Source organism: Salmo trutta, chromosome 3, assembly GCF_901001165.1.
Source record: "Salmo trutta chromosome 3, fSalTru1.1, whole genome shotgun sequence".
Taxonomy (NCBI): Eukaryota; Metazoa; Chordata; class Actinopteri; order Salmoniformes; family Salmonidae; genus Salmo; species Salmo trutta.
In genome coordinates, this window is record NC_042959.1 from 48,348,696 (window position 1) to 48,358,582 (window position 9,887).

The following is a 9,887-nucleotide window of genomic DNA, read 5'->3' on the forward strand; positions in this document are numbered from 1 at the left end:
GCCTGTCTCGGCACTACCAGCAGCAGCCCCGCTGCCTGTCCTGGGGTGGGTCCCCGGTCCTGCCTAGGGGTGCTAAAATGCTGCCAGTCAATCCACGCCTCATAGACTCAGACAGGAACCGTGGTTTGAATGGCCTCACCAGAAGCCCAGCTTCTCACCAGCTCTCTGTTCAAGCCAGGCAGTCCTACTACAACTACACCATGTCCCCTTCAGGGTGGGGCTGTGCTGGAGAACCCTGGCCATGGAGGGTGGCGTAGGGTTGAGACTCCCTGGAGATGTAGCCAGGCTTGGGGCTCTCTGACCTGGTAGAGCTAGCCTGGGACGGGGTGGGAGAGGGAATGAACCAGACGAGAGACAGAAGAAGTATCTCCCTGGCCACTAGCACTCACATGATCCGTAAGCTGGCTGAGGAGCCCCAAGCCTGGCTACATGGCCAGGGTTCTCCAGCACAGCCCCACCCTGAAGCTAACACCCACACACACCTACAGGACCATAGGTGGACAGACAAGGAGTCTCTTAGAGCTGGACCCCACTCCAGAGAGTCCAAACCAGGTCAAGGACAGGGGCAAGCCTTCCCCTCCTACAGCAGAAGGGCATCTCCTCCCCTGCTATGCCAGATACGCTGCACCTATTGGTGGCGTCCCACACTCCTATCATAGACCCTCGGCTGCAGAGAGCTGAGCTGCTGACGAAAGACAGCCCCACCCTGCACCGCCACCAGCCCCCGCAGTACATGGGAGACCGGGTCTCCCCCAGCCTGGAGAGGACACCGTATGACATCCGCTTCAACAGAGGGGGTCCGAGGGACAACCTGGAGAGCAGCAGCCGCCTGGTTATAGGACTTGACATGGAACCGCCAGAGAGCTGGAGCTCCAGGATGCAGCAGTCTTTAGCTAATGAATGGTTGCGAGGTGCCAAGGCATTTAGTTGTATCTTGGCATGCTATCTTCATCTTGGCATGTCTGACAGTCCATGTAAACTGGAAAAGGAACATGCTTTTTTCTTTCTCCTCCCTCCATTCCTTCCATCTTGCTCACTTTTTAAGATTTATATCATTTCAGTGTCAGTCAAGGTAAGCAATCACAGCTTGAGCCGAGGCTGAGCAACATGTGTTTGGAGTTTGAAAATGTTTCATACGTTTCTGATTTATAACAAAGTATGCTAATTCCCTTTGGGAGCTCTCCCATGATATTCATTTCCAGGGTATTGCATTTATACAGATGACTATTACAGTGGTGTGAGGTGTGTTAATCCCATGGATTTAACTGTCTCACTTTTGTCTGGGATTTTCAATGGCCATTGAAGCTTGACTGATGAAATCATTATAGTCAATTATCAGATTAGTGGCTGTGTAGAAAAATTGTGCAGTTGTTTATTACGATCTATGCTCCTCATCTTGAAGCTAGCTACTAGCTAGCATAACAGGTAACCATGAAACCTTAATGCCTTGTTCTGTTCACAGTTAAAGTGTAGCAAGTCCTTTAAGGCTTACATGTAGGATAAGGGTCATTTTGCTATGCATATGTAGCCTACATTATGTATGTATGTATGTATGTATGTATGTATGTATGTATGTATGTATGTATGTATGTATGTATGTATGTATGTATGTATGTATGTATGTATGTATGTATGTATGTATGTATGTATGTATGTATGTATGTATGTATGTATGTATGTATGTATGTATGTATAAGGTTGGCTCCAGTGTTTGCCAGGCGTTTTCTGTCTTTGTGTGAATGTGTCTGTAAAGCAGCCCAGCCCTTCATCAGTGTTTCCCAGTACCATTCACACATCCACCCACACAATACAAAGCATCAACAAAGGAATTTAATGGAAATCTTTTGGATCGCGTGGGCGAATCCTTACTCTCAAACACTGTTCTATGAGGATTAATCTGAGCTAGAGGCTATACTTTCATAGTCTTTGTTCTTCCAAAACCTGCTTAACATTTATAGTCAACCTGGACTCAGGGGTGGATGTAACAAAGTAAACGTCTGTCTCCCTCCATTTTATGATTTACATTTCGCATGGAATGTATTAATTTGTGGCTGTCCATTCATTTTGTATGATATGTTACGAATTACAATTAATATGATATGTTACAAATTGCAACTCCAGATGGCTACGTGGCTCAGGCAGAAGAGTGAATTATAAATTGGACCTCTATCCATGTCTTGAGGACGTCGGGAAAGTCCTTCAAAGCCAGCTACTAGGGGCAACAGCAAGGGAGAACGACTGCCCCCCCCCCCTTCCCATTGAAGCCCCAGAAGTTCAAGGCGGACCGCAGTATTGCAGGCATTAGCAGAAAACAGGATCCCCCATTATACTGAATAGAACATTTTTAATCTTCATGGTCAATCTTCATGGAAAAAAAATATATAAAATGGAAGGCAATCATGGTACCAATAATGTAAGTCCTTGAACCGATTATTTTAAAATCGCACACAGAAGAAGTTATAAGGATAATTGAGTTGTTAATAGCAGCCTGCAGTACCCTGGTCGGCCTTCAACTTGAGTTACTTAAAGAGAAGGGGCAGCACTGACGTAGCCTGCAACGTCATTCCTGGAGTAGCTAAAACGGTGCATGTTAACCGACTTAATTTGGCTTCAATGCGCTATTTGAGCCTTCACATAGGAATGAATTGTGTCACATGATCAATGCAACAGTGAGTGCTATTACCATCAAGTATCAAATCAAATCAATTGTTATTTGTCACATACATGTGTTCAGCAGATGTTATTGCGGGTGTAGCAAAGTGCTTGTGTTTCTAGCTCCAACAGTGCAGTAATATCTAACAAGTAATATCTAACAATTTCACAAAAATACACACAAATCTAAAGTAAAGGAATGGAATTAAGAATATATAAATATTTGGGCGAGCAGTGTCAGAGCGGTGTTGACTAATATACAGTAGAATAGGATAGAATACAGTATATACATATGAGATGAGAAATGCAAAATATGTAAACATTATTAAAGTGACTAGTATTCCATTATTAAAGTGGCCAGTTACTTCAAGTATATATACGGCAGCAGCCTCTAATGTGCTAGTGATGGCTATTTAACAGTCTGATGGCCTTGAGGAAGAAGCTGTTTTTCAGTCGCTCGGTCCCAGCTTTGATGCATCTGTTCTGACCTCGCCTTCTGGATGATATCAGGGTGAACAGGCAGTGGCTAGGGTGGTTGTTGTCCTTGATGATCTTTTTGGCCTTCCTGAGACATTGGGTGCTGTAGGTGTCCTGGAGGGCAGGTAGTTTGCCCCCGGTGATGCGTTGGGCAGACTGCACCACCCTCTGGAGAGCCCTGCGGTTGCGGGCAGTGCAGTAGCCGTACCAGGTGGTGATACAGCCCAACAGGATGCTCTCAATTGTGCACCTGTACAAGTTTGTGAGGGTTTTAGGAGCCAAGCTAAGTTTCTTCAGCCACCTGAGGTTGAAAAGGTGCTGTTGCGCCTTCTTCACCACACTGTCTGTGTGGATGGACCATTTCAGGTTGTCAGTGATGTGTATGCTGAGAAACTTGAAGCTTTCTACCTTCTCCACTGTGGTCCCGTCGATGTGAATAGGGGGGTGCTCCCTCTGCTTTTCCACAATCAGCTCCTTTGTTTTGTTGACATTGGGTGAAATGTTATTTCCTGGCACCACACTCCCAGGGCACTCACCTTCTCCCTGTAGGCTGTCTCGTCATTGTTGGTAATCAGGCCTACTACTGTTGTATCGTCAGCAAACTTGATCATTGATTTGGAGGCGTGCGTGGCCACGCAGTCATGGGTGAACAGGGCGTACAGGAGGGGGCTGAGCATGCATCCTTGTGGGGCCCCAGTGTTGAGGATCAGCGAAGTGGAGGTGTTATTTCCTACCTTCACCACCTGGGGGCGGCCTGTCAGGAAGTCCAGGACCCAGTTACACAGGGCGGGGTTCAGACCCAGGGCCTCGAGCTTAATGATGAGCTTGGAGGGTACTATGGTGTTGAATGTTGAGCTCTAGTCAATGAACAGCATTCTTACATAGGTATTCCTCTTGTCCAGATGGCATAGGGCAGTGTGCAGTGCGATGGTGATTGCATCGTCTCTGGATCTATTGGGGAGGTAAGCATATTGAAGTGGGTTGTCAGGTAAGGTAGAGGTGATATGTTCCTTGACTAGTCTCTTTAAGCAATTCATGATGACAGAAGTGTGTGCTATGGGGCGATAGTCATTTAATTCAGTTACCTTTGCTTTCTTGGATACAGGAACAATGATGGACATCTTGAAGCATGTGGGGACAGCAGACTGGGATAGGGAGCAATTGAATATGTTCATAGACACAGTGAAGTTCTTTGAGAACCGTCATAGTATCTGCTTGAGGGGGAATATACATGGCTGACTATAACCGAAGAGAATTCTCTTGGGAGGTAATACGATCGCCATTTGATTGTGAGGTATTCTAGGTTTTGTGAACAAAAGGACTTGAGTTCCTGTATTTTCTCACAATCAACCCATTAGTAGTTAATCATGAAACATACACCCCCACCCTTCTTCCTGGAAATATATTTATTTCTGTCTGCACGATAAACTGAGAACCCAACTGGCTGTACGGACTCAGACAGTATATCCCGAGAGAGCCATTTTTCCGTGAAACAGAGTATGTTACAATCCCCGATGTCTCTCTGGAAGGAAATCCTTGCCCGGAGCTCGTCAACTTTATTATCCAGTGACTAAACATTAGCGAGTAATATACTCCGAAGCGGTGGGTGGTGTGCGTGCCTACTGAGTCGGACTAGACATCCACTCCGAGTACCTCTCCTCTGCCGGCAGTGTTTTGGGTCAGCCTCTGGAATCAGTTCAATTGCCCTGGGGGGTACAAACCAAGGAGCCGATTCAGAAAAGTCATATTCATGGTCGTAATGCTGGTAAAACTGGTGAGTTAGCGTCGCTTTGACATCCAAACGTTCTTCCCGGCTGTATGTAAAAACACAAAAACTTCTCTGGGCTAATAATGTAAGAAATAACACAGACAAAACAAAATACTGCAAAGTTTCCTAAGAGCTATAAGCACGGCAGCCCTATCTGTCGGCACCAAGTAGGCTTGGTTTTTGCTAAGGTGCGGACATGGGTGGCGGATGGGTATAATCCCATGACTCTGCATCAGAAAGTTGTGTTTGATTCCAGTGGTGACATTTATATTTAGTTTTTTTTGTTTGAATCCTCTCCCAAACCTTAACCCTTAAAGGAGAAGTTTACCCAAAATACAGAAACTCCCAAGTGCGTACATTGAAGCAAGTTCAGTGGGGTTACCTAAGGTGGTACAAACTGATCAAGATACAAATTTCCTGTCAAAGCTCTTCAAGCAGGTGTTAAAATCATTGTCAGTTACGCACCGTGTGTCAAGCGCATATCACCCAGAGTCTCAGGGTGCGCTTGAACGATGGCATCAGACACTGAATTCTATGCTACGTAAATATTGTTTGGAATCTGAGAAAGATTGGGATGAGGGAGTTCCTCTAGTTTTGTTTGCTGCTCGTGAAACGGTACAGGAGTCCCTAGGGTTCAGCCCGGCTGAACTAGCGTTTGGTCACACCGTGAGAGGACCAATGAAAGTCCTTAAAGAACAGTTTTTGTCCCAAGAGTTGTGTACTGGAGATGAGAATGTGTTGGACTACGTTAGTCGCTTTCGTGAGCGCCTACACCAAGCCTGTGCTCTCGCTAAGGAAGCGCTGTCTTCCTCACAGACAAGTATGAAAAGACGCTATGATAAACAGGCTGTTTCTCGTCCACTACAGCCAGGTGACCAAGTACTGGTGCTATTGCCTGTTCCAGGATCTTCACTGTCAGCTCGTTTCTCTGGTCCTTATTTGATTGAAAAGAAATTAAGTGAAACTGATTATGTGCTTCAAACTCCTGATAGGAAACGCCAATCCCGTGTGTGCCACATTAACATGTTGAAAGCATACCACACCCGACCCATCACCCAGGTGGATAGTTCAAAAATAGCGGAAGGTACTGCTGTCTCTTCTGCTTCTACTGCTATGGTAATGGACTGTCATATTGATGATGTTGATGGAGATGGATTAGAGTGGCGCAATACTCAACAGCAGTGTGTTAGATTGCCCAACTCAGAAATGCTGCTGTCTCTCCAGTCAGGTCTGATTCATTTAACGGACGGACAGGCCGACGATATTGTGAGGCTACTACACAGTTTTCCATGTCTCTTTAATGACGTTCCTACTCGCACAAATGTGTTGGAACATGACATTAATGTTGGAAATGCTGCCCCTATCAAGCAACACCCATATCGTGTCAACGCTTCTAAGAGAAAGATAATGAGGGATGAAGTGAGATATTTGTTGGAAAATGACCTCGCTACGCCAAGTTCAAGCCCTTGGAGTTCTCCTTGCATTCTGGTTCCTAAACCTGATGGTACGTCCAGGTTATGTATGGATTATCGAAAGGTAAATTCTGTCACACTGCCAGATTCATTCCCGTTACCCAGACTGGACAACTGTATTGACACTGTTGGTGCTGCTAATTATGTAACTAAGTTGGACCTCTTAAAAGGTTACTGGCAGGTTCCGTTAACCTCACGTGCTCCTGAGATTTCTGCTTTTGTGACCCCAGACAACTTCCTACAATACTTGGTCATGGCTTTTGGGATGCGGAATGCACCAGCCACTTTTCAACGACTGGTTAACACCGTATTAGCTGGCGTTCCCAATTGTAGTGCATATCTTGATGATTTAGTGATTTATTCATCTGAGTGGACAGATCATGTTAACTCTCTAAGGGTAGTATGTGAACGTTTGGCAGCTGCTTCTCTAATCCTGAACTTAGCAAAGTGCGAGTTTGGGAAGGCCACTGTTACCTATCTCGGTAAAGCGGTAGGCCATGGACAGGTGCGCCCTGTTGATGCTAAGGTCTTGGCTATCACTGCATTCCCTGCACCTACCACCAGACGAGAGCTACGCCGCTTTTTGGGGATGGTTGGCTACTACCGTAGCTTCTGTAAAAACTTCTCTGCGGTAGTTGCTCCATTGACCGATTTGCTCAGTCCGGCAAGATCGTTTGTGTGGTCCACGGACTGTAAGGTAGCTTTTGAGACTGCTAAAGCACTCTTATGTAATACCCCTGTACTTGCTGCTCTGGATTTTGAACAACCGTTTAAACTTGAGGTAGATGCTAGTGCCAGAGGTGCTGGTGCTGTTCTACTGCAGCAGGACAAGACTGGAGTGGATCATCCTGTGTGTTATTTTTCCAGGAAATTGAACAAATGTCAGACAAACTATGCCACTATCGAGCAAGAAGCTCTAGCTTTGTTATTAGCTCTGCAATACTTTGAAGTGTATATAGGTTCTAGTGCCCTACCTGTGATTGTATATACTGACCATAACCCCTTAGTGTTTCTCCACCGTATGTACAACCAGAACCAGCGCCTTATGCGTTGGACGCTTATTGTACAAAATTATAATTTGGAGATCCGCCACAAAAAGGGTTCTGAAAATGTATTGGCAGATGCTTTGTCTCGTGTTTAAAAATTATTTTTGTATGTTTCGGAAGATTGACTTTGATTGATCTAGTGAAGTATTCATTGTAATACTCTGTACATACTTTTGGTCGCAATCCCCCCTGGGGTTGCTCTTTTAAGGGTGGGAGTGTTACGGATACAGGTATCCTGTGTGTGTATCCTGTATGCGTGTTTCTTTTCTCTCCTTCTCCTCCTCACAGGTGACAATCATCACTCCCCAATCACTCATCAATCAGTCCCCAATCAGAAGACACCTGTTCCTTTTCCCTCAACCTATCACAGCCCCTTTCCCTTGGTTTAAAAACCCAGTCAGTTGTTTTCTCCCCAGATCAATCTTTGTGTTCATTCTCTCTCTCTCTCTCTCTCTCTCTCTCTCTCTCTCTCTCTCTCTCTCTCTCTCTCTCTCTCTCTCTCTCTCTCTCTCTCTCTCTCTCTCTCTCTCTCTCTCTCGATCTCTCTCTCGATCTCTCTCTCGATCTCTTTTGTTTTTGCAACTACATGTCACATTTGTCCGGTAATCCTGTGAGTATTGTTTTGTTGTTTGACTGTTTGTTTGTTTGGTGGGAAAAGGGGGTACCAAGACAAGTCGCCCATGGGCATACATTACCCGTAGGAATACTTTGTCTAAGTACCCTAGTTAGAACTGGGCGGACCACCCTCTGTATTTTTGGTTAGTTAGCTAGCTGTTGTGGAAATAGGCTAGTCTAGCTTAGGGGTGTTTTTGATTATTGTTTCTTTGCTTGGGTCCAGCTCAGACCCTTTTCTCACACCCCTTTACCGTGTGTTTAAAATAAACCTTTTGAGTTTGACGGTAGATTTCAGTTGTCTGTGGTTTTTGGTTCTCACTGTTCTTTCTCACTATTATAATTTGCATAATTTATGTTACGGGTCTCGTATCCATCCCCCCTAGACCGCTGGGCCAAAGAGATTCGTAACAGTGCGTAACTAGCACTTCAGCAATAATCCATATGATTGAGATATGTAATCGGAAATTATGGAGAGAGACAATAGACATTGTGTCACCTTACATTACAGAATAGAGTATCATAAAACCATTGTTATAAATAAACATAGGCTATATAGTGTTTTGTAATGTGAAAACATAACCCTGATAACGGTCCCGCTCATAGAGATTTATGATAAGCAATCCTTCAATAAAGTAAAGTTTAGCTACTTATTCATTAAATAACTGTCCATTTTGCCCAGCTGGAACAGGGTTGCGTCACCAATACATTTTAGGAATACCGAAAACTGTTTCCAGGACACCAGAGTTTGTGTGCAGCAAAATCCCTGTGGTCACAAATGCAACCTTACCGCTCCTCATCATCATTACGTTCCTCTATTTCTGTAGGAATTGTAGTCATGTATTCAAATTCTCTGCAGCTCAAACATTCCTCATTCGCGCCATTGGAGCACAATTGCCACATCTGCACCACCATCTTCCCCATACCAAACGTAACATATCATACTAATTTCAGTGTCACAGATTTACTTTTACTATGTTACGTCTCGTCTTTGAGGCCAGGCTGTTATAGTTTATCACCTCAAGCAGCAGCTCGCTCAATGAACAAGTGCTATCTTGTCTGAGATCTTCTTCTCCTCCTTCCTTCATCCATCCACCTCTCATTTCATCGTCCTTCGTTCATTTAATTCTCCCACCTGGTCTAGAGATAGAACCTTCACATCTCTGATTAAAGTCTCACCCACTCCTTCTTCCTGTGACAAAAGCCTCTCATAATCTATGGTCTACACTACCTTGACTCGCTGCGCCCCACTGTAAGGTATGCTTAATAACAGCCCGGAGGCTTCCAAAGATTCTACCACCTCTCCACCCCTAACACACGCACGCACGCACGCACACACACACACACACACACACACCCCTCTCTCTCTCAGCGTTGGAGTGTAAATCAGTCCCAGGGACAGGGGGACATCTGCCAGCCATGAGAAGATCATCCAGGCAGGAAAGCGATCAAGGATGGAGCTGCCTGGCGACCTCAGAAAAAAACACTGAGATCCTAGAGCTCAATATAGTATGTGTGTGCGCGTGCACTTACGGGACTGCAGTCTAAAAACGAACTGCTCCAGCCCACCCCACACTCCTCCTCTCATCTCCCCTATCTCTTCAGCTGACACGGGGGTGGGGTGGATGGGGGGGGGGGGCTGGAGAGATGCCTTCTGCTGTCTCTCTTCTCCAACTTTTATTATTAGGGACAAGGGAAAAGCAAAGAATCTGGGAAGAGAGGCAGAAAGGGAGGATGTTTGAACTGGAGTGGCGAAGAAGTCCAATTGAACTGAATCCATCTCCAGAGCATCCAAAGAGCTTGTGTCCCTTCATGGGTTGTTAAGTTCTGCTCTCTTGTGAGCGTGGGTTAATGAGTGAA